Raw genomic sequence first — 26330 nt, 5'->3', positions numbered from 1 at the left:
GCCACTGACCACTTTTGCTCCTCCTTTAAGTCTTTGGATTTTCTAACTCTTCATTGTTCCAGTTCAATCTTGATTTTTCTAACTCCTTGTTTTCTAGTTCATCTTTTGTATCCTTTTAAACATAAATCTTTTCCGGGTATTCTATACTGGGTTTTCACCTACACACTTGGAGCAGTTGTACTCATTTCCATTATTATAAATTTCTACAGATTTGGTGATAACTGCCCACCTATTTCTCCAACTCAGGCTTCTCTGTAGGGCTCCATAATTGTATGTTCAGCTCTCTCGGTTGATCCACTTCAAAAGTAAGCCAATCAGAAGCTCAATTTTTAGTGTCTACCCTTGCCCTCCTATAGTCAGCCTCCACTGTTCTTTAAATAGCATCACCATCTGGTTAGAAACCAGAAAGTCAGCTTAGACTCATCCTTCTCCCTAGCTCATACCTCCTTCCCCAGTTTGAAATGGCAACTGACCTCTGTTTCCCGTTCATTATTCTGCATCCCCAGTGCCTCTCATCTTGTAAAGATTCCGTCTGTGAGGAGTTGTTTTTGAATGGGTATAAATTTGCATTTATATAAGATGAGTAAGTCCCAGAGATCTGCTGTACAACATACTGCCTACAGTTAACAATATGATATTGTGCACTTAGAAATTTGTTAAGACAGTACTTCTCATGTTAAGTGTTCATACCACAAAACAAAAACAAATAAAACCCTAAAGGTCCACAGGGAAGCTTTTGGAGATGATGAATATGTTTATTATTCTGGTTGTGATGGTAGCATGAATTGATACATATATCCAAACTCACCAAATTGTAGACATTAATTTTGTGTGGTTTTTTGTATACCAGTTATATCTCAGCAAATCTTGAGGTGAGGGGGCCTCCCATTATTTCTTGATTTCAGACTCCACTTTCAACATTCTTGAGGCTATCTCTCCTGCTGGTACTGTGACTTCTGTCCCTCCCCACCCCCAAATCCTACTATCAGTTCTCCTGGTGTATCGAATGAGACAGAAACTCCTCAGCATGGGTGGCCCCATGGTCGTCCCTTTGTCCTTTCTTGTGACCACTTTTCTTGTCTCCTCCTTTTGTGGGTGAGTAGGGTTCTCCCTTTCCTCTGTTCCCTCCTGCCATTCTTGAGGTAGAATTAAGCACATTCTCTTTGGTGTTCCCGGAGCACCTGTACACAGGGTTTCTCAACCTTGGAACTGGTAACATTTTGTGTTGGACAATTCTTTGTGCGACATTGTGGGATATTCAGCAGCTTCTTGGCCTCTACTCATAGCTACCAGTTACTGTCCTTCACACTCAGTTGTGACAACCACAAGTGTCTCCAGACATTCCCAGTGTTTCCTTGGTGACAGACCTCCCCTGTTAAGAACACTGCCCTGTATGTGCCTCTTCTGAAGTACTTATAATGCATGGCGAATATGTCTGCACGTGTCCATCTTCATTCTGTCAGAGGTCAGCCCATCTGTGGCTTCTAGAACAGTACTGAGTCCAGAGTGGCCCCCAGTCAGCACGTGTTCTTCGCTGCCTGACTGTACGGGCCAGGACAGTTGTTTGCTGCTGCTCTAGACAAATGAGAAGGGAAAGTCAGTAATTGTGGAGAATTTAGCTATTTGGAACAGTTTGATAGTTTGATAATACGATTTGCTTTGTAATAAGTGAATTCAAGGAAAATATTCTGTAATAGGCACGTGAGGGAAGTTGTACAATATCTTTTGTTAGAATTCTTTCAAAAAGAGACTCAGTTTTTTAAATGTCTGATTTATTGATTTAATTAATTTGTCAATAATGCTTGAATTTTGTTTTGTGCTAGGGACTTTATTTATTCCTGGATGAAATAGTCCTGCCTTTTTATGGCCTTTAAGACTTTTCAGATAGATATTCTAGGAGGAACTATACTACAGTGAGATAAAATAAGTCACTGCAGCAGAGATTTCCAAGATAGGTAACTGAGTCTCATACTGTCAGCAGATGCGGCCTGTGGGTGTGTATAGGGGCAAATTCCAAGTAATCTTAATACATTGATGCTTTGTAGGATTGAGCAATAAGCAGTGTCCCCCCTAGATTTGCTTTTATTCATCTTTATTTTAGTGAATTTGGAGAGCAGTGGCTCAAAATTAGCATGGTCATGAAGCATTTGATATTTCCTTTATGCTGTATCTTAATGATTTTCCCTCTCCTAGTTTTTCCCTCCTTTACCTGAATGTCTGTAATATGAAGCATAATGTGGCAAGGATTCTGATCTCATGGCCTAGTCTGTCTGCAGAGGTGTATGTGAGTGAGACCCCTTTTAATCATTCGTATAATGATTGGTGGCTCCCTGTTGTTAAACCACAGTTATTGATCCATCATCGTTGAAGTACATGGCTGAAGGAACTGGTGCTGTCAGGCATTGATTGACTAGGAAGGAAGTGTAGAGCTATTCTAACTCACTTTTATTTTCATCAGCAACAGTTACAGTAGAGACTTGTGCAAGACCTCCATGATGGAACATCATTTTTCCTGCATTAAGAGGTGTCTGATGTGACTGAAATTGCTGGGATAACTCAAACTGCTGCATTTAAAATATTTAAACAGAATAAACTGTCCAAAACCTTCTTATCTGACTTGGCTAATGGTTCAGGCTCTGGAAAATAAATTTGGGGGCATGGGGATGGGTAAAAAAGAACAGATCTAGTATAAAATTGTTCTAAAGCAAATTTAGCAACCTATATGTTAATATTTTACTGAAGAAATATATCTACACAAATTAACTTAGACAAAGCAAGTGTATTTTTGTGTAAGTTAAATTGTTTAATGGCTGTTCAAATAATTAAGTTTGAGTCATAATTAATAGCTGTCTTTTGGTACTGTTGTTATATTTTGGTCTATTTCAGGAGGATTTGGGACCTGCATGCACAAATATTTTAGAAAAGGATATAAACTGAAGATAATAAAGATAATTATTATAAGTGCCTATCTTTCATTAGCATAACTTACATTTTAACATCTGAGATGAACATTGTTTATTTTAATGGACTCTTTAATAATGCTTATGTTATGCCCTGAACTCTAGTTCGAATGAAAATGGACAAGAACAACAAAAATAAATGGTGTTGGGGTTCGGCAGAGGGAAGATGGGAGGAGTGCATTAAGAGAGTGAAACCAAAAGAGAGGACAAAAACTACAATTTCTACTGTAGTTGCCTGAGAGCCTGTGCTTTTGTCCCGGTCTCTGAATGTTTTGTTTTTGTTATAATTACAGCATCTTGCCTGCACTTTGTCCCTCTGATCCTTTGTTAAAGCCCAGATCACTCTGTGCAGACTGCGCTTGTAGGTGTGATTTATTGAGTGACAAGTAGCTGTAGGGTAGAACACCCGCCTCTGTACCTGAGTAAAGTATTAGACATCACAGAGCTGGGGCAGGCAGGAGGGGGGCCAAGGAAGGGGTGGGGGAGGCGAAAAGCAAAGAGCAGTAACACAGCAGCTCCTGGATACAGATCAGACAAGAGGTTCTGCCACAGATCACCTAGAAACATGTCAGACGCTGCATGTTTGTTGTTTTACACTGAGGGCACAGCCGTAGTCCAAAAGTATTGATTCTTTTCTTTGTACAGAGACAGAGACTGTCAGACCTAGCAGGCTGACCTTGGTATGGTGCAGACAACTATTCCCCACCCTGCCGACCAGATGAACCCCACAGGAACAGCCTAGGCAAGATATGCCAATGTCCACTTCACAGGCACAGAGAGAAACCGATGCCTGCTGAAACGGCTCCTTCTGTTTCCCAAACAGTTCCCCCGCCGGGCCCCCAGAGTGCTCCTTGTGACAGAAAATTGGAGGCAGGATTCTTGGAGGGAGTGTGTGTGCTTTTGTGTGTGTATCTCAAAACACACAAAAAGAAGCCCTTTTTATTTCATTTGTCTGTGAGATAAACTGAAGGATGTCTGGGCAATGGTGTGTATGTGTGTGCATTTTGTGTTTAAGGAGGCAAGAGGAGATAGTTTATTTTCTGTTTGTACATATCGAAGGGGAGATTTCTGTGTGTGGGCGCTTACATTTGTGAGTGTGTGTGTTTCCCCTCTTTTCTATTTCAAAAGCTTTGGTCAGATATGGGGAAGAGTAATCAGCTGTCACACTTAATTGATCTGCAGTTATTTTAAAAGTTGTTTAACGGTAAAACTACACAGACCCATTTATCCATATGAATCTGCAGTTCTCTTTATAGTCTTAAAATCCACTGTACTCTTAAACCATTTTGCAGCATTAAGAAAAATTCACTTATTCTGAAAATCAAGTAATTTTAAACTAAAAATACTAGTTTGTAATTTAGAAATCATCGACTATAAACACAAACATATAACCCCCAACATTTTGAAATCAAGAGTTCAAAACTTGATCCTATAAACCATTAGGAGGTAGGGCCCACAGGGTGCCCTTGCGGAAGTATACCCTATCTTCTGTTGGGCTTGGTGTGTCAAGACTTCGGTTTGCCAGAAATGCTTGCCTGCAAGTGGAAGGTGTTTCTGTTACTCTTTGCTGAAGCTGGGTGTTCTATTTTGACTAACAATAACAGGGAGGATGCCTTTCTCCTTTTCACTTTTAGGAATGTTGTTGCATGCACGACTCCTGTCCATAAGATTGAGCTGTCCATGAGGAAAACTCCAGTAGATTTCAGATTTGCCCGAAGGAAAATATGAAGCACACTGATGGGGAAGAAAAGTGGTGATACCATGTGCACTTAGAGTGTAAAAACCTTTCCTTTAAAAATGAGGTTTCTGTTTTTCAAATAAAATAATGCAGACAGGTTCAGTGTCTGTAATAGTATATTGCATTTGTATAATTCACCTTAAATCTTTTATTAAAATGAATTTTTTAAAAAGTAGACCACTGAAGATAAAAATAACAAGTAAGGCATCTTGAATTCTTTATTCACTTTCATGAGAAGCCCCATTATTTTCTACATCTCCATTTTCACATTCATCCTATTTAAGTCACTCGTTTGGCAACCTAAAAGAAAACCCAATGGTTTAAAAAAATCGTTTGTTTTATAGTTAGTTTTTACTTGTTTTTAAAGTACGAGATCTCTGCGTGGTATTGAGTTTTGCAGACTCCTGAGAAAAAAAAATTTCTAATAAAAGTGCTATTATCTGAAAACAATGACTCAATTATTTTGGTTTCTTATGTTGATTCTAAATATTTCTTATTCTCTTTGTTGGGTCTTTATGTCTCATCCAAAACAGATTTACATTTTGAGGGTAGATACAGCTGAGCAACTCTGCCTTTGGCTATTAACAAAATAAGCAAACTATTTAGGATATATCAATGTCTTCACAAAAGGATATTCCACTTATAAAATGGGAGATGAGGAACTCATATGCTGTGTAAGAAATACCGTCTAAGAAAAATAATGCAGAGAATAGATTGGGAATGGTTTAAGATCTGAACACTCAGGATTGGTATTTCTTAACACTCTATTTTTTATTTTAATATATACATGCTAATCGTCTTTCTCTCTTCTCCGTATATGTTATACTCACTTGATTTACTACTGAAATTATATTGCTTTTGAAAGTGTCAGTTGAGTTATCCCTTGCCTTGTTAGTATCATGTTTGATTTCTTGGACAGAGACATAAATCACTATCTAATATGCAGGTCTTTTGAAGACGCACCCAAGGTTTATTGCCAGTAACAGACTAGTGGCCTTATGTGGACTTTCCATGAATAAAACAGATTGATGAGCCATTTTATAGCATCGCAAGCTGTATTATAAATACATCACCCTTTTCAGTAATTTAACGTGAGGAACAGCCTAATGAGCTCCCAGCCATGATCAGCCAGAGCTGGGAGTTTTGTTTAGCTTCTAGGACAAGTGTCTGGTGGAGGGTAAGAAACTCAAACCCTGTAATGTTTTCCCCAGTTCTGTGACAAAATCTTTGTAATAGGAATCGTTTGAAATAATAGTAAAGTAAAGCTGCATTTAGAATCTGTCACAGTAATAAAGGGAAATGTAAAGTGGGTCTGATTTTGCTTATAGCTGAAATCTAAGGTTAAGATGATAGGCTTCTTAAGTTACTTGTTTTTCTTCTTTTACTGATTGAAGTCATCAACAAAATTGAATCAACAAATTATCATTTTGAAATATACATGATATAATATCTACTTGATAGCTTGGAAAAGGAACAGGTAGATATAGTTACAACATCGTAACAGTCTCTTTTGAAAGTATAGCTTAAGATGACCATTGTTTCTGTATTCAGGCCTTCTCTTTTGCACAGCTTACAACACTGTACCTTTATTTTTTCATTAATCCTTACAGTATCCCTGTGGAGTAGGATGAGTGGGTGGCGTCTTAGGGTAAACAGTTACTATCCTTTCTGGTGAGGAAACCAAGGCATATAGAAATGGTTGTTTTTAAAGAGTTATCTGACTAGAAAGAAAAGCAAGATAAAATAAATGAATTTTTAGAAGCAAAAAATATTTTGCATTACATATAGCACATATCAGTATTTAGAAAACTTACACAAACGTAACTTTGTGGATCTATAATTTTCTAAAAGTTTGGAAAGTAGGCAACACTTAGGATTGAAAAAGGCATAGCTGTGTGAATAATTATTTTGCTACCTGGAAGCTGCAATATATTTTGAGCTAGAAGCTTCTATAAGATATTTCCCTTTTCTGAATGCAATTGATTATGCTATACTGCATAATACTACATTTACCTACATCTATATCCAGTTAAAACTGTATTATGCATTTGTAGAAGTCAGACTTTGGTCTGAAATGCCATTATTTATAAACACAAATCAGTGAGTAATTAGTCTATTGTGTAAAGAAAATTTTAAAAAAGTTTTGAAATAATCTTTTCTACTATGAAAATAGCCAGGCAGTTTGGTGGACTCTGTTATTCATGCTTCAGATGGGAATTGCCTTGAGTGTACAGGGAAGAATGAAGAACTGAAAAGGCTTTAATTGTCTTTACAGAATAGGTAAAAACGGAATATTTTACTGCTAAGACATGAACACATCAGTGATGCCCTAACCAGTTGGGCTCAGTCCTGCCTACACTGAGACATGAAGCACTTTCAATTTAAAAATATATCTAATTTAAATGGATTGGTCCTATTTATGCCCTCTGTTCCTTATTAAAAATGGTTGACAGGTAAAATTCCATTTAAGAATACCTGCAGACAGTCAATATTGTTTTGAATTTTAAAGAGTTCCTGTGTCTTGTGAATGACATTATGCCTTTAATATTCTGTATTCAGAGCAGAGTCCTTTTGAAACCAGCTGTGCATTTATCTCCATTTTTGCTTTCTTGGTCTTTGCCTTCCTCTGCCATGCACCCAGGGTTGACTGCCAACTGTGGGTCTAAGCTTATCAGATTGGATGAACCTCTTTGGTGTCTCCATTTTGGAAACCATGGGTGAGAATTTAACGTTCCCCTCGCCCACGCTTTTAAAATGCAAGATTACAGAAGATTTATGAAGGCCTCTATGTCTCCATAGCTCCGTTCTTTGGGGTACCCCAGAACTTTACCACTGAGCGAATGATCTTGGCGTGTTAGTGTAGGCTGAGCCAAAGCTTGTGCTGTATTATTTATGATTCTATAGCATTGGCCTCTCAAACAAAGTTTATTGACATATCATCTGCAACAAAATTTTGGCTAATTCATAATTTATACATCAGAAATAGATGCCTTTCTCTTATAGATTGTGCCACTTGAACATAAAATAAGATTTTAAGCTTAAAAGATGGAAACAGAGGCCTATAGAAGTGGCTTTTCAAGCTTGTAGTCATTGGTAGTTTTTAATCCTTAAACAAAACAAATCAAAGGCAGAGAGAATATACTTTTCCCTCTCCCGTAGTTCGCTTTTCTGTCTCTAATTGTACGCTCTTGTGCACCATTGCTCCTAATTTTCCTCTGAGTTTAGTGATAGTTCATAAGAAAAGCATTAGGCTTATGGAAAGAAAGATCTATCGCCAATGGACTCGATTCTCCCTTGTGATTTATAAGGGTCTGAGAAAGCAGTCTTCCAGGTCTTCTCTTCTCAAAGACTCTGGGAAAGTCTTGTTCAAAACTAATGGTTCTTTTTTTTTTTTTTTTTTTTTTTTTTTTTTTTTTTTTTTGAGACGGAGTCTCGCTCTGTCGCCCAGGCTGGAGTGCAGTGGCCAGATCTCAGCTCACTGCAAGCTCCGCCTCCCGGGTTCCCGCCATTCTCCTGCCTCAGCCTCCCTAGTAGCTGGGACCACAGGCGCCGCCACCTCGCCCGGCTAATTTTTTGTGTTTTTAGTAGAGACGGGGTTTCGCCGTGTTAGCCAGGATGGTCTCGATCTCCTGACCTTGTGATCCGCCCGTCTCGGCCTCCCAAAGTGCTGGGATTACAGGCTTGAGCCACCGCGCCCGGCCTAAAACTAATGGTTCTTAAAGAATTGGTCAGCTACAGACCACTAGCCTCTCAAAACACTGGCTGGTTAAGGTGGAGAGCACACACTGCTTTGCAACTCCAAGATGCATTGGGTGTGCTGAGGCCCATGAGTCCGTACTGGAAGACCTTTGGATAGTCTGTGTTAGTCAGGCTCATTCTCTTTTTCCCTGGATGTGCACACAGATTTTTGTAGATATCATTTGATATCCCAGTAGTGTACAAAGCATGGGATGATACATACATTCACACGTTTACGTATCAAAGATACACTTCTATGTTTTTGTCTTTCATACGGAGTGTAAGGGGACTAAGTAGTTACGCTATTTTAGCACTTAAAGATATCATTGGTTTTAACTCAGAGTGATTGACTCAAACTATATTTTTATTATAGCTGGAATACCTCATACTTGTTAACTGCCCTTATGTGCATGGTCACCTTTAGAGGGTATAATTCTACTAAAAAACTATTCCTAATGAATCGCAAACGGAGATGAGTTATGTAAGCTGTGTTAATTATGTCATTTGCAAGATTGTCTAATGTGGAATTGGTCAAGAGACTGGAAACTGCTTATCAAATGTTTCTCTTAGTTAATGTGATAGTTTGTGTTTTGCAGGTGACACAATTCACATAACTTATTTGATGGAGCCATCCCTTAGTTTTCCTTAGCTAAATTATGTTATTAAATATGTCATGATAGGTTCTGTCCTCATTACTTTGCATTCAGCACAGTGAATGGTGTTTGTCCTATGACACCTCTTCCAGGTCCTTAGTCTTTGAGGAAGCCAAAGGAATTCCATGTTCAGAATTGTGTTTTTAAGCTGCTTTCCAGCATTACACACATCTCTCTCGTCTTGGCTAATAGAACCTGGATGTGTTCTCAATCACTGCTATCACCATACAGTCCTTATTTAGCCCTCCGTTGACCAACTCTGCCATTCATTTCTCCTCAGAGTTTGGCATCCCGATGTTCTACTATCTTAAATAGAAACCCAAAGAATCTCTGAACCATATAGTTTTAGTTAAAAACAGCCAAGTGTATGGCAGTAGTAACTATGACAATAATTGCAATAGTGGAGCAGTTTTCCTTTTTCATAGCATCTGCTTCATCTAGGAAATCTTCACATTAGTAGCAGAGCATTTATCTCTTTAGTGAATAATTTTTTATGTTTGCCCATGTCTGTTGCTTATTGCTGAGAAGCTTCATATGTCTTTTTATAAACACACACACACACATTTTTATTGAGTACATTGGGGACTCTCTGCAATTTTGTCTTCAAAGGGACCAGTCTCAGAGATACTTTACAGTGATTGCCTTTTAGTATTTAGTTTCTGTCACTTAATTTTTTCCGGTGGTGGGAATTTATTTTTGTTAATAATGTATCAAATTTTTCAAAATAGGGAGATGGTTGAATAAGATTAGAAATATAGTTTAGTTCATGGCAATGGAATAGACTACCTGATCCACAAGTGAGTTTGAATAGCATATTGATCTAAATGTATAAGATACCTTTATTAAATCTGCCTAAGAGGATCATATTTAATATTTATTTTCTAGTGAGCAGTATTTTACTTACTAAATTGATAGGAGTACACATATTGTTGAATCTCTTATATTTTACTTGAAAAATTCTGTTGAAGGCTACTTTATTCTTTAACCTGATAAACCCTTTCTCTCCCTCATTCTCAAAAATTTCATCATGGTTGCACTTGGATCAAGCTTCTTCATAAAGTTATTGTCATCTTAGACTTTTTCCAGAAGCATCACCGTAGGGGAAAAATGATTGTGTAATAGAAGAACTCTCTCTGCATTCTATACATTGACCATTCATTATCTCCAATTCGGCTACCCTTTGACCTCCTTTCCCTTAGCCACATAGCTAACCAGGTCGGCCTCTGACAAAGTCTGTCTTAAGGATGTTATTCTTCCTGTGGTCTCCCTTTTTCTTTCTACCTTCTACTGGCCCCCACCTGTACCACACACATTCCGCCAATTCTCTGTGCAGACTTGACATCAGATTCCACCCCAATCCTTGTTATGTAACCTACCACCTACCCCTTTTTGGCAAGGGACACTGGAGTCAGCAAGTTACAACAAAGAATGGAGTTAATTGGAACATGTGCTGTGCTCAAATCTCAACAAAGAAGGGCTGATAGACATCAGGAAAACACAACCATATGTAGATGTTTGTTTGAGAAATATGAGTATACATGGGAAATATCATCTACAACCAGGTTGCATTTAAATAAAATCAACCATCATTCTCCTCTTTGTCTTCCGACACCTCTTTCCCCCAACATGTAATACTTTTAACTTGCTCTCTCATGTCTGCTCATGGGTGGGCATGGCCCACTAAACTGACAAATGAAACAGATCTGTCTGTGATACTTCATATGGGGAACCTCATGTAACTTACACCTGGGACTCAGCTATGGATGACATCCCAGTGGACCCTCTATGCATTCCCAGCTGTTATAATATGTCTCATACCTTTTGTGACCTTTTCTTCTATTTTTGCATTCCTTCTAGAACTTTAGGATTTTTTTTTAACCCCTAATTTCTTAAACTTGGGTACAATTTGCACACAATAAAATAGACCCATTTTAAGTGTACAGTTTATGAGTTGTGACAAATATGTATACTCATATTAAACTATCGCCCCAACCAAAGTACATATCATTTTCTTTACCCCATAATGTTCCCTTTCGCCTTTTCCAGTTAATCTCCTTTCCCCAAGGCAACCATTATTTTGATTTGTCATAATAGATGCATTTTACCTGTTCAATAACTTTATATAAATTGGGTCATACAGCATGTACTATGTTGTGTCTGGCTTTTTTTTTTTTTTTCCAATATAATGTTTGGAGGTTTTATCCATATTGTGTGTATTAGTAATTTGTTTCTTCTTTATTACCAAGTAGTATTTCACTGTAAACAACAGCCATTTAAAAAATGAATGTTTAGACATATTTTATGAGTCGTTTCTGTATAGTGGAAACATCTTAAAATTGCAACAACTCTTGAGTTTAACAAATAGTTGACTGTCATCGGGCTTTTCACTACTTTCCTGCCCAAGGGTGCTGGAATTCCCCAGCTGTGGGCTGAATGCCCATCCCAAAGTCTCAGGCTTCTGGGTATTCTTGGTTCACATCCTGAACCTCAGAAGGAATGGTGACCTCCAGTTCACTGAGATGGTTTAGAACATCTCAAAACTCTTGCTGTCCTCACTTATGTTGCGAAACTATTTTGCTAACTGGGAGGTAGATGTGTTTCTGTGTACAAGTGAGGATTCTCAAACAATACGAAGCCCTTTTCAGAACCCTGTGGAATGACCTAAAAGGAACTTTTTCTTTGAGAGTCTCGTGATGTGTATTTTTGATAATGTATCCTGCCCTCAGGGTTTTTCTCTGTAGGTTTTGAAGGCTTCAGAAGCCCCAGAATGGTTCTGGACCTGAGTTGCTACCTGAGAGGTTCTTGCAATCCCACTGGTCTCTAAATACCTTTAGGACAGAATGCTGGGTGATTAGGTTAATAATGCTTATTCTTAACTATTTAACCATTATAAGCAATAGGCTAAGACTTTATGTACATTATTTTATATATAATCTAACATCCTGTTTATGTTAATACTGATATTATTCCCACTTGCTCGCTGAGGAACATAAGCCTAAATAGCTTACCCATGGTTATTATATAACTCTTATACTGTGATGGGACAAGAATGTGATTCCAGATCTGACATCCAGTCCCACCAACATTCTATTCTAAGGCCCACAAATACTTTCTGGACATCTCTGCCCAAGTATAAAACATGCAGTGTGGTAATGTACATGTATTTAGTATTGGGTCTAAAATATCCAATGTAATATAATAGTTAAGCTGTTGAATATTATGAAAATATAAAAATGTAACGTGAACTGGAGCCTCTAACTGCATTGAATTCTTTTCATTTAAGGGTCTTAGAACATGTGAAAAGGCAGAAAATAATAATGTTTTATAAAGAATAGTAGTAGTAAGAACTGTTGTGCACATTTTGAAGATGAAGATTTTGAGACAAGATTCTTTAACTTTTCCACAGCAGTACAGAGTTAGAAGAAACCTAGACTGTCTCCCTGTGCCTCTTCCTCTACTCTTTCAAATCTTCTTTTTCTCTTATCCAAGCCAAGGTTCAAGGGACATTATTGTTATCTTTTTTACCTGTGAGTCATAGACAAGGACTAGAGAAATTCTTGTACGTGTTAAGAGTTTACCTAAGAGACTATTATGACAGCAGTCAGGAATGATTTCTTTAAAATATATAAATGTAGTGTCTTCATCATGGCTTAGATTTATAATGCTGACGACTTTGTGAAGCAGACAAAGTTGAAGAGTTAGGGGCTGTTTTGCAAAGTGTACTTTGGAACGGATTCTAGTTTCTTTCAAACTTTGAAGAGAAAGAGAAAAAGCAAAATAAGTACCTAAATCAACACTAGCCAAAAGAAAAGAAAGAGAAAGAGAAAAGAAACCTGCAGAAGGCAGCAGCTAGTCTCCACTGGGAAGCTCATCCCCTCCTTGACAGTTGCTGGGCTGGCTGTACAATGTTTGATATGTGCTAGTTATTTACTGTCTCTCTTTCTGGTTCTCTCGATGCTCTTAGGCTGACATTGTGTTAACTGTCTTATGCCCCTGATTACATCTTTCCTTTCATCTTTGTTATGAATAGTTTAAAGGATAAATTGTGATTTTCTATAAAAACAATACATAAGCTTAAAGAAAAAGATGAACATTTTAGAGAATTTGGGATTATTCAGAATCCCTATGACTATAAATGACTTAGCATATCTAGAATGCACCAAGTTGATTTATTTTTTTCTATTGATAGTCATCAAGATTAGATAGTACCAGCTTTAATTTTAAGTTTTGTTGCCTGTGAAGTTTATTTTCAACGTTCAGTACCATCCAAAGAGAATCTTTTTTTAAAATTTTAATCAAAACATATTTAAGGTACATGGAACCTCAGGGATCACTTGATTCAACCTTGTCATTTTGTGCTCATCTTGCAACAACTTGAGGGGACCACCTAAGGTTATTCTAGATATCTAGACTCTTTTCCTCTTTTTGCCCCTTGACTCCATTGATAAATTGAGAATGAAAATATCTCTCTGGAATCTCTTTTGATTTGGTATGTATAGGAAACTTTGATATCATTGTAGAAAGGCAGAATAGAAATAAAAGATATTTCAAAGTCTTTTGATGTAGGTTACCATTTGTAAATCTGTGAATCTCTGCTTTGACTTCCTGAAAGGTTATCAGAAAGCTCTTCTAAGGTTCTCTTGGGGTACTTATTACAGGCATATAGGTGTAGCCCTATCCCTTTCCATGCAACCCATAGGTTCTTCTGAAAGTTTATGGTGTTAAGAGAACTCAAGATCTTTAAAACTGGCTACTTGTTCCTATTGTTCTTGAGGAAAATTGTGCTAAAGAAAGCTATTTGAAGATTTCTTTAATATAAAATCTTTAATCTTAAACCATGCTAAGGAAGGTCAATTTTGGGGCAGAAAAAGAGCCATGAATTTGTCCCATTTACTCCAGAAGAAGCTGAAAATGATATTTGAATACCAGCTACCCTTGTAAGTACCAAGAAACATCAGATATGATTGCTGCTGTTCACATGCTTAGAATATAATTTCTCCATTTTTTTTCATGTAAAAAAGCAAAGAATTCTAGAATTAAAAATAAGAGGGACCTAAGATCATATATAGTGTGGCTTCTAAGATCCTATATCATAACCAGTGTAATAAAAGTTGAATCTTTGCTAGAGGGGACTATGTGTGGATATTTTTTTCAGTTTCCATAGGTGATTCAAATACACAGGCAAGGTTGAAAACCATGAATGTGGATTCCAGACCAGCCTTTCTTACTTATGTATGGAGTTGCGGAGATTTACAGAAGGTAAAATTATTCTGTGAGTAGATAACTAATTATTTGAGACCCAAATTCTGGTCTCCCAGGTTTTGACCTGAGCTTTTCTTAGGACGTTATTTGTTTTGTTTTTGAGACAGAGTCTTGCAGTGTCACCCAGGCTGGAGTGCAGTGTCGTGATCTTGGCTCACTGCAACCTCCACCTCCCAGGTTCAAGCAATTCTCCTGCCTCAGCCTCCTGAGTAGTTGGGATTACAGGTGTGTGCCACCATGCCCGGCTAACCTCATATGTTTTAATCCCAAGTTAGTGCCAGCTGTATATAGAAAAGACAGGTCTGTGATCATTATTCATTTGTGTAGTTTTCTTTCTACTATGATAATCATAGCTCAGTTTAGGGAGCATTTACTGTTGGCCAGGCACCGTGACAGCAGTTTTACAGGGTTGCTTTCTTAATTAAGTGTACTCATATTCCCGTTTCACAAATGAGGAAACAGGCCCAAAGAGTCTTGTCTACATTTTTAGAGCAAGAGTAAGTGGAGGTGCTGGAATTGGAATCCTGGTAGTTAGATTCCAGAACTGTGTCTCTTGAACTACTTAACTGTACCTTCTCCTAGAAGGATTTGGTTATTACTTTTCATTCCAAAACAAAGTTTTGTGTAGACTATTTAAGCCATAGGGACTGTAGACTGTATTTTGAAAGCCAGAATTAAGAAAACAAAAAATGTGGCCCCAAGGCACTCACTGTTTTTCTTCCTTGATTCTTGAATCTTAAGAGAGCATGGGATATTAGTGATGACAGTCTTCCTACGGCCAGATGGACACTTGGCCACTAGTTGTAGATTTGCTTCAAAGATTCTGTGTCCTCAGAAGTGAAAGAAAAATTTTAGTGAGGTGCATGCTGTGGGAAGGGTGGTTTGGTCAGTGGTTTTGTAGTATGATTTGTGTTGTTTTCTCAGTGTGGAGAAAATAAGGAAAGCTATATAGTAAGGAAGAATATGTTAAAATAGGTACTCTACCTTTCAAAGAAAAGTCCAGGGTGAGTAGCAATACTAGTGCCACCTGAAAGAACTTTGGAGATGTTTCTTAGGTCGGAATGAAAAGCTGTTGCAGTGTTGCCTAAAATAGCATTTATAAAACACAGTGCTATTGAGACTTGTTAATCTTTACCGATACTGTTTTCTTTCTCCTTTTCCTTAAAAAAATCCTTATGTGCTTGCTTTAAAGTATAAAAGTGAAAAACAAAACTTGTATTATTAGTTATAATTTCAAGGATAAGGAAGTGGAAAGAGCATGTTGGCAAGGTAATTTTCTAGTATCAGATGAGTGTTTCAGAAGAAGGGTCACTACTTATTTTGGCTTATAGAACATGATTGTAAATCAGATGATAAATGTTGCTTAATAACTTGCTGCATTGGGTGTTTACTTATTGCGAAGGAAAAATCTTTAACCAGTAATTTAGTAGATATTTGCCTGTGACTTTTAATTAAATGTTAACAGTAAACAGAAAAATGGCCATTCCATGAAATAGCATCATCTTACATGGTATTTTGATTATTTCTTGGCTCGTTCCAAAAAAAGGGAATTCTCATGTGGGAATGATGGCTGTAGCTTAGAGAGAAAGAGAGTTTACATATTTGATTACATAGTTGATATATATTTAACATGGCCATATCTTTGTATATATGCTTTATTTCATTTAATCCATATACCCCCATTGAAATGTAACATTTATTTGGACTAGAAGTTTTGGAATCTTAGCCGGAGCCACTGATTTCAGACGCTTATGTGATAGCGGGAATGTTTAGTCAGTATGTAATTTGCATCTGAATACTTTATTAATCTAGAAATTTTTAGTGGTGAAATTAAGTTATCTTTTGAAATAGTCTCACAAATTAGACTAAACAGGAAATTAATTAAATAGAGGCAACAGATTGGGATAGTAAACCTATTTGAAATAGTAATGATAGCTTACTGTAAAATATCTGAGAAGGTGCCTCAGTAAATTTATTTGTTGTGGATTTTTATGTTTCCCAGACATGGAAAAGGGAAAGTTCTTGAAGGAGAGAAGAAATGTCCCACTCACCTGACCACTTCTTTTCTGTTATAATTTAAGATCTTTTCCATGATTTTACTTTAATCATCTCACTGACTTTTTCAATAATTTGCAATGTGAAGTATTTTGAAAAATTGTCATACTGTGCATACTACACATAGTGTGATTACTTTTGTGCAGTGATTTAAAAAAGTAATCAGTGGTCTTTCTTTGAGAATGAACTTTTCTGGTAATGCTTTCTACAACACAGAACAAAGCCTTCATTCTTTGTATTTTCCAGTGGTTACTTTATCCAGTAATTCTCATGAATTTCTCTGTGAGCATTTCTAAGGTCTTGTTCTGAGGGTCCAATTTCCTGTTTTTACATCCTGGCACATCCGTAAATGCTCACTGTAATGGTATCTTAACTCTTTCTAGAGCTGTGAACGTACTGCTTCTTGAGTTCTTAGACACCTCTCTTTCAAGTAACAGGATCCTAGTGTTAGTTTCATTGTAAGAACTGAAATCCAGAGGCTGGATGTCCTGTGACCACAAGGGGCAGAGCCAGGTCTTGGTTGCAGCTGTTTTCATGCCCAGTTTGGGCTCTTTCCTAGCTAACCTGTTATGCTGCAAGCTAAAGTTTACAAATTTGATGCCTCCTGTTGGGGTATTTCTGAAGGGGGTGTATAGGGTTATTAAACTCTCTTAAAATACATGCCTAAGGTCATGCTTAATGTATATAGCAAACCATCCCTCCCAGTTTCTTACATAAACTTGAAAATTTTCTACACGTTTTCTTAGCCTAATAGAATGACCTTTTAATTAAGTTGTATAATTTGAAATGTTGAAGTACAATAAGAACAGGAGGACTCTCTGCTTTCTTTGGAAACTATTAACCAGTAAATGAAAATTTAGTTGAAAACTAGTAGTTAATAATTGCCATTTTCTAACATGAAAGGATTTTATCCCTCATGTGTTTTGTTAAACATTGTAAAAGTGTCAAAATTAGCTGAACTCTCATGTATTTGTATTTAATATAATCTGTTTAGATGATCTGGATGTGAAATGTGATGGGAATGATGGCTGTAGCTTAGAGAGAAAGAGAGAGAGAGATTGAGACCCTCTCTGAATATTTGGTTTCCGGATTTAATCACCAGTGCACTTATTTTGTTACTCTTGGCTTTTGTAGTCTGAGGACTTTGTTTTCTTCTTTTGCTTAATTTTCTTAACCTGAAATGTGACTTGACAAAATTAAGGACAGAGGTGTATCAAATTCTTTGCTAGTCTCCATTTTTTTTTTTTTATGAAGAAGAGATTTGTATTACTACATTTTATTTATAATCTTTAGAAGAGCTATAATAGATATGGGTTCATAGATCTGTAAAAATCAAAATTGCTCTTTAAAAATCCCTCAAACTGTCTGTCACTAATGGGGGTAAAATGTAATCCACTTTGGAGAATTTTTTTTTTTTTTTTAATGAGACTAAGTCTCACTATGTTGCCCAGGCTAGAGTATAGTGGTGTGATCATAGCTCACTGCAGCCTCAAACTCCTGGGCTTAATCAGTCCTCCTGCTTCAGCCTTCCAAGTAACTAGGATGGCAGGCATGCATCACCACACCTGGCTAAGTATTTAAAAGATTTTTTGTAGAGATAGAGGTCTCGCTGTGTTGCTCAGGCTGGTCTGGAACTCTTGGGCTCAAGCGGTCTTCCTGCCTCAGCCTCTCAGAGCGCTGGGATTATAGGCATGAGCCACTGTGCCTGACTTGAGATTTTTTTTATGTGTTTTCACATGTGTTATTGTAAGGTTGATTTGGTTTTGTTGTTATTGTTAATATGGACATAAAAAATTTGATATGAGAATTAACAAAGAGGCACTCACTAACATAAAGACAATAGAAAAGAGAATATAGTGGTAGCATTCAACAGTGGTGTATTGAGATTGCAATTATTTCTTAAAACTTGAAATCATTTTTGAAATATATATGTTAGACCTATGTCTACAGAAATAAACATGCCAGACACTGAGCTTTTCTTCTTTCTACATGTTGGTAATTAGTAAGCAAATGCTAAAATTTAATACTAGTAAAACATGACCAGATTTTTTCCCATAGCTTAACAGAGACCAATAATAACATTGTTATGAATATAAATTTTCATTATTTCTGTTATTGAACTAAAATTTGGTTTTGATAAAATGTCTCCTGAAGTGTCGTCCAAGAATACTTTATTAATTTCTGTTTTTTAAAAAATAAGTACAGTAATTTTTTTTAATAACCTCAAACTTATTAAGTTCACATTAAGAAAAAGTTTCTTTTGAGGGAAAATAGCCTATTACACATGACATCCTTTTTCTTCTTATGAGAGTTTCTTAAACCTTGGACTTTTAAAATGTATTTTCAAATCAATAATAATTGAATCATTATTAAGTTATATTGCTATGCTAGACATTATTACTTCTAATTATTATCTTTAACTTTTGCAATTTATGTTATCATTGTGTTTAGATGTTACATTCCCTACTGAGAATCATAAATCATATCCAGTGGTATTAAGTGAGGCAATTTATGTGCATTTAGAAAGAGACTCAATTTTACTTATTTAAAGTAAGTGGAGAAAAGGAAACATTAAAAATAGTGTTATCCTATTGTATTTGGAGTTTGTCATTTTCTGTTTAGTATATTTTTGTAGATGAAGTTTTTTTTTTCTTTTCTTTTAAAGGGTGTCTATTTCTAGGACTATAGTTTTATGAGTGGAATGTCGCATAATGCATAATAACATGACCTATATGTAAGGATTTTACAAGTAATTAGAGGCATACAGGCCATTCGAGGGGTACAGGCAAGAACCTGAGCCTGAAGAATCATGTGTAGGAAAAATCTTTGTAATCTTAAGACTTTTTTGGGGTGTTTAACTTATTAATATGTCTTAAATATTAAACATTCTTAATGCTGGACAGTTACGAGAATATTAAAAAATGTAAAATTATTTTTTCTTGCAAGTTTTCTGTTTTATCCAATAATCAGTAATGATCTGCCTTGATTCTTCAAAGTACTGATGATGAATATCATTTGAGTTGATTTAGAAACAACTTTGTTGATGAAAAGTTTGCTTATGTGTGTATTTCTAACATTTTTGTGTCTATGCATGTGGTTTCAGATGAGATAGGAAATGGAAATAACAAAACACTTTTAGAAAATCTTGTTTCTGTAGACGGCTCAAAGTTGCCAGAAACCACGAGGCAGTGGAAATATCACGAGAAAGCTTGTTCCTACAAGACTCCCAGACTGGTTACCAGACCAAAGAAGTTCCCAGAAATTTAGCTTGAAGCAATCATTTAAAATTTAGGAGGCGGATCCAATCCTGCTCAGAGTCATCCATTGCTAATTATAGTTGCCTATGGTGTCCCAGTGATTTTGTTATCAGCCACACCTAAGTATATTTTTGATTTTTTGCATGTTCCCTCCAAAATACATTCTTGCTGGGCACTTAAAGTCTGTTTATTTCACCATATGTGTATTACGCCACAATACTGTTCACATTTTGAATCTATTTATTTTTTTTCTTTGCCTGATATATCTTGTTCAACCTTGATGAAACAGATGACTTTTTTTCTTTTAATCTAGTTTCATTTGTATCTGAAAATTTCCAGTATCCGGGGCACTGCCCTCACCCACGTGAGACCTGCTTCGCTCTACAGGTGTTTTAGTTGCATGGTTGTGTGTACACGTCTTTGAAATACATGAGGCTGCTGACTTTTAGAAAAGTTACTGTTTTTATTTTTTTTTAAATAAATATTTTGGCCAGCCTCAGAAATTTAGTAATGGCTTTGAACACTTGGAACTAGCGTGATAAAGCCAAAGTTTATTATGTACTGTTGTGATTTAAATCACACACTGGGTTATTTTGGGGAGTTAGAGCAATCTATTTGACACAGACAGGTCTTCCCTGGTGGAGGCTTGCCCCTGCATGTTCTGGATAGATGGCTTTGATGTTGGGTGAACATCACAACTTGAACTGCTGTGTTTACACTGTAAGAATGCTTGCTGAATCTCTCACTGCGTCTCTCACATAATTCCAACTTCATTTTAGGTCTGAATACATGAACAGTAAAGGGGGAAGTTTCCTTTTAAATTTTGCTTGTCAGTTAGGCACTTTAAGAGTCTTATTTCTGTATGTGATTTCCTGTAAGAACTCATATATGGGGATTGTTACTGAGTAATTTTGAAAACAAAATTAATTCTATAACCTTTAACGTAGCTAATAAGAGCCATAAGGGTATGGTAAGAAAAGAAGGTAGAGAAAAAAAAAATTGCCTCTTTCTGTATGGCAAGAAGAAAAAAAAAAAAAAAAAAATCAGAGCACTTGTCTTTGAACCATAGCAGGATTTAGTCTTAAGGGTCTTCTAGCTTGTTTTTCCCATTAGCTAGGAAAGCAATTGTGAGTTTAAAATACATATATATAAAATCATGGAATAATATGGAACAAAATATTTAAATTGAATCTAGATTTTGCAAAACACTCTTCTAGTTTACTAGTTAAATAAATGCTGTAGCTTCAAATAACATCCCACCTGTCTGACTTGTTTGAGGGTCTGGTGAGATGCAGAATTCCAGTAGCTTGGCTAAAAAAGAAGAAATAAAAGATAGAGTAACCTTGAAGTTTTCCACTTCCCTTCAAGTATTTTCCTGTTGTTCTTAAATTTGGAATCTGTTATTGGATTCTTCTTTCATCCGTGCTTCATGGCATATAGATAAGCAGGCATTATACAAAAAGCTTATCTAGCTGTGCGTGGCAGCTCACACCTGTAATCCTAGCACTTTGGCAGGCCGAGGTAGGAGGATCGCAAGAGCTCGGGAGTTCAAGACCACCCTAGGCAACGTAGTGAGACCTTATCTCTACAAAAAATTAAAAAATTAGCTGGATGTGGTTGCCTGCTCCTATAGTCCCAGCTACTTGGGAGGTTGAGGTGAGAGGATCGCTTGAGTCCAGGAGTTTGAAGCTGCAATGAGCTGTGATTGTGCCACTGCACTACAGTTTAGGTGACAGAGTCTTGCTCTGTCTCCAAAAAAAAAAAAAAAGACTTCATCTAAAACTTGTATCTTCTAGAACCATGAACTATAGATGGTCAGACCTTCTTATTTTTATGTTAGCAGATATTTTTTTTTCTGTAGATAATTTTTCAGCATTATGATTATATGAGCAACATGCCAATATAATTTCACATTTTAGCCTTTGAGTCTGCTGGTTCACTCATCTTAACAGTCTCCATATTCTAAAATTCTAGAGTAGTCCAAGGAACATTCCTAAGATTATTTTGCCATTTGCTTTGTGCAGATTTTGAGTCTTTTTCTATCTTAAGTTTGAATTATTTCCAGTCTCTGAATATTAATAAAACAAACCAACCCTATTAATGTATACCCTGTTCTACACATTCTCTTACTTTTTGGGAACTCTTTTGTCCCCTGCCCTTAACCACCATCCTACCCTTTGCTATATGGAGTATGGAATGTATTGTTTGTTAGGTTTTAAATAAGCAAATTTGCCTTCTCTGTACTAAAGAAACCTTTATTTTTAAAAACTGATTATGGCCTCTAGGCACCAAATCTTAAACATTTCTGTGACTTATCTGTTGAGTTTATTATAGATCGTATCTAGAAATATATTTAGCTTGTTTGAGTTGCCAACAAAAGTTGGCCAAGAAATCTCTATAATAGAATTGTCTGTCCAATTTTGAAATATGACTTCAAATTATATCTTTTGCATACACACAAAAATCTGCAATATTAATCTGAGCTCTATCCTAATCACAATTATTTTTTGTTACTTTCCAGTAAAAGAGCTTTTTCTTATAAATTTTTGACATAAAGACCAGACCACATTTATTAAAATGAAAAAATACTTGCTGTTATCAAAGTATTCAAAAGTATTATAAAGTATTAAATAAAGTTAGAGTTTGTGGCACATTGACTAACCAATTTTATCTGACAGAGACCAAGAAAAAAATACATAAAATTATAAAGTAAATAAACGAAATCAGTAATTTCCACAAACAAGTATGTTTATTCAGGAACACTGTTACCTACTAGTGTTCAGAGTAATTTCTGAATCAAGATAATTTCTGATGGTGTCTTTTAAAGAGTCCAGTTATCTTGTACCTAATGTGACATGGGATAAAATTAATCTCTTTTTAGCTACAGTGAGAAAATTTAAAAGCTTTGGCTTCATAGACTAAATATCTGTACAGACAGATTGCTGAAATAGTGCAGCAAAGAGTGCAAGAGAAACTGCAAAAGATACCCCAAGTTATAGTGTTTGTTATTAAGCATAGGTTATTTTGAAAATAGGTTTCCATATGGAGTATATGATATGTAATTTCTACAGACCACATTACTGATAGATTCTATCAAGTGGCACTGAACTCAAGCTACAATGTCCATAATGATATATGTAAGGAAATTGCTGGTGTTATTGGGTTGGATTAAAAGAAAAGAAAAACAAAACAAAACAAAACGCCTTTATTAGTATGTGTTCCCCCTCCCTTCAGTGTACACTGCTTCTTGGGCTCAGACTTTGGGTTTAAGAATGAGATATTTGAAGATCTAATTATAGGATAATTTTGGTGACTAAGTGGCAGTAATTCTCAGAGGTTACTCTTAATAACAATAATCATATTTGGTTTACCTATTTGTCACCGGACAGTATCCAGACTTCATGTGACTAATGGTGACAACTGTATTTCGAGAAATTTGGAAAATCACATAAGCTGTTGGTGATACTCTCAAATCAGAATGTTTTAAATAGGGGACAAAGTAAAGCAAGCTCACAACTTAATAATAGAGGAATAGATACAGAATATTGAAGGAAAAAAATACATTGACATTTGCAAAAGAGATGCTGTTTCTATAGCATACCTAAGTCCACTGAATTAGCATAGTGGACAAATTGCAAGTGGGGAATATTATTCATATAAATAGTCCTGTCAGAACACAAGATGAGCAGAGTCTTGTTGTGGAACAGTCTGTTTAGAGGAGAAGTACTAGTTAGGAATCACTTGTATTCGCTGGTAAGCATCAAGAGAAACGCTTGGATAGGGTAGTTTAATAAACAGTGTCAGCACATTTAAATGGATTATGGCATTTTTATCTTTTGCTAAATAGCCTAGAGTAATCATTATTTTAGCATGTTATCAAAAAATAATTTTAATATATTTTACACCCTCTGAAATTCTGACTTATACATTGGGGTATATTTTTGGTAATTCAGAACAGATTGATTGAAGAATCTTCCTTAAAAGTTGCATTTTAGGTGTTTTCTTTGGGTGGTTCTTGTAGCCATCACACAAATAAACATAGCTTAGTTTGCAAACTGCTATTTACTTGGATCTGAATAGGAAACATTGTCATGATGTTATGATATACTGTATTTCCAGATACCTTAACAATTATTAGATAAAAACAATGAAGATGGAAAATATAGTAGAAATAATGATATTATAAAAAATTTTGAATGGTTGTGGTTGAAAACAAACCAAGAATATATTGGTATAGAAATAATTGCAAAGTAGAGCTACCACACTACCAAAAAAAAGTTACTTGAGGTAGTTGCTGGAAACAAAATTTTCACAATTAGAAATGCTTAAAAAAGAGGCTCTTTTTTTTTTAAATAGTAAAGAATATGAGACTTTAGTTATTGTAACAGTAGGCTTCAGAGTAGCCATAAATGAAGTTTAGCTGGAGTAAGACTAACAGGGTTTTAATCTGTTATTTTTCTAGTTAAGGCTTATTAATAACAGTTATGTACGGCCTTGTTCATTTGTGCACTGGGACAGAACTAGAACCCTGGGCTCCCCATTTTGTTCTTTGGTACAGGGCCATCGTATTTCAGTAAATAGAGAGTTTTTTTTCCCTCTTCTTAGATATCCAAACAATGGCAATAATTTATAACTAACTGCTCTTCGTTATGTTGCAGAGGCAAATTGTGCAGAAAATTATGGATAATTTTAAAAAGATGAAATACAGGTGGCTCATCTAAAACAGACTCCAATTAAAACCACATTGTATTAAATAGAGCCTGCTTTAGATAGGCTCCTCTTCATGCTAAATATGAATGAAGCAACAATTTTAGATATAATAGCTGGTATCTGGATTTTAATATGATCAGTTCTCATGCTTCGGGGCCCAAATACTGCCAGCTGGTATTAAGAAACCTACCCTCCTATAAAACTCGATTATATTGTTTTCCCTAAGAGTATTATTGCTTTAGGAATTATTGAGAAAGTGGCTTTTATAGGGTATAGACTGTTGCATAAAAGTTGGTGCTAAAATTTGAGCCATCAAAATTTGCATCACACTCTTGCATCTGGAATCTTACCAAATGGAGTTAAATTAGACCTTGGGATGGGTGTCTCAGTCAGAGATACGGCAGTCTGTACTCAGTGTAATGGGTGAGCAAAGATGTGTTCTAGACCTAAGTGTACGCTGTCTGCATTAGGGCTTATATAAAATGGCCATATCTGTTACTTTATCAAGAGAATAAGTTTTCTAAGTTTTGGTTGGTCTAATATGCTAATATCTGCAATTAGCAGAGCCTTGGCAAATTGTTCCCTTAAATTAAGAGTTCATCAGTTTGGCAGAATGTGAACTGATGAAATGATTTGGGAATATGGTGCTTTTACATACACAGATTTTTTTTCCCCCCATTTTAGTCTTTCCTAGCTGTCAGACTCCAGAAGACATACACGGCCATGCCAGTTTTTTTGTTTGTGCCTCTAAAGAAATTATTACCGAGTGTGGAGGATCAACAGAAAGTGAGCTCCTGCAGGGACAGAGAAGCAAGACTGTCTGATCCTGAGATCTCAGTGCCTAAAACAGTGCTTGGCACATAGAAGGGGTTTAGTAAATACTTTTTTGAAATAAAAATAACGATTAAAAAAAAGGAGGGAGTAGTTCCTACCATCATATGTAAGACGACATGGGTAGTCCTGACTCTTCTGGAGTAAGGAGACTTCTTGCTGCTGAATTAGGTGAAGGGAAACCTAGAATGTCTTTAAAAGGGACAAACAAGACCCTGCATGATTGGACCTGCCCCTTTCTCTGTCCGCCATTCTTGTCATTTCTTGCCTCAGCCTTGTTGCCCCAGCAACACAGATCAGCTGGTAATTCTCTGCTGATTCTGTACTGTTTCCTATTGTGGAACATTCTCCCATGTTGTTCTCCTTTCCCCCTGGGCCTTATCTTGCCTGGTTGTCTACTAAACTTGTATTTAAGCTTCATTATGTTCTGTCTTTTTTTCTGAAGTCGTTCTAAAGCCCCACCTGAGTTGGTGCCTTCTTCTGTTTCTCTGGAAAGCTAGCTCTGTGTGTTTCTACTCTTCTGCACAACGTGTTAAAATTACTTGAATTTTCTCCTTCACTAGATGGTTTTTATGTCAAGAAGCTTCTCTTTATATTTGTTCAAACCCAAACACTGGACATGATGGTAGGCCACAGAAATCAGTTAATAAGTATTTGCCAAATGAGTGTTCATACCAGCCCTCTCAGTTGCAGAATGAAAAACTTTGAATGCTTCTTTAATAATAAATCTTCTTGATTATTCACTGTGATTCTAAGTCCCTTATTACAAGAGTATGGTTATTAATCTAGTTATTTCTGCCATGTTTCAACGTGGATAAGCGTATTTAACAGATTCGCTCTGTTGCATTGATCCTGTGATGGTATTATATACTACTCCAGTGCCCTGGACTGTGTGTTACAGGGCAGTCTCTAGGCTTTGGGATGAAGTAATGGTGATTCGATGGGGGTATGAGTTCTTATTTTATGGGAATGCTTTGGCAATTAAGTGCTATTTAAAGGTATTATTTTTGTTAGAAAGATAAAGATTTAGATCTGTGGTTCATTAATTATGCAAAATTTGAATTAGCAAAGGCTAGCTTTTGGCTCAAATTATGAAAGAATATTCTTGGGAAACTTGGTGTCGGGG

General features: G+C 36.3%; 1 protein-coding gene and 1 long non-coding RNA gene across 14 annotated transcripts in view; one reads left to right on the top strand and one right to left on the bottom strand.

Moving 5' to 3' along the window:
• LOC105489077 (basonuclin zinc finger protein 2) overlaps nt 1-26330 on the top strand; it is a 448875-nt gene that overhangs the window by 213745 nt on the left and 208800 nt on the right. The gene's annotated exons all lie outside the window — the stretch shown is intronic.
• Nucleotides 1439-25440, bottom strand: LOC105489078 (uncharacterized). Of its 2 annotated transcripts, none has more exons than XR_011612602.1 (3): nt 25306-25440; nt 15062-15181; nt 1439-1575 (listed from the first exon to the last, which is right to left on the bottom strand). It is a non-coding gene; the product is annotated as an uncharacterized lncRNA (long non-coding RNA). The 2 variants fall into 2 exon arrangements; XR_003019687.2 differs by having other exon boundaries at nt 15062-15174; nt 25306-25438.

The sequence above is a fragment of the Macaca nemestrina genome, chromosome 14 (assembly GCF_043159975.1).
Source record: "Macaca nemestrina isolate mMacNem1 chromosome 14, mMacNem.hap1, whole genome shotgun sequence".
NCBI lineage: Eukaryota > Metazoa > Chordata > Mammalia > Primates > Cercopithecidae > Macaca > Macaca nemestrina.
Note: the sequence above shows the minus strand (reverse complement) of the source record. Positions and strands in the feature narration are given on the sequence as shown.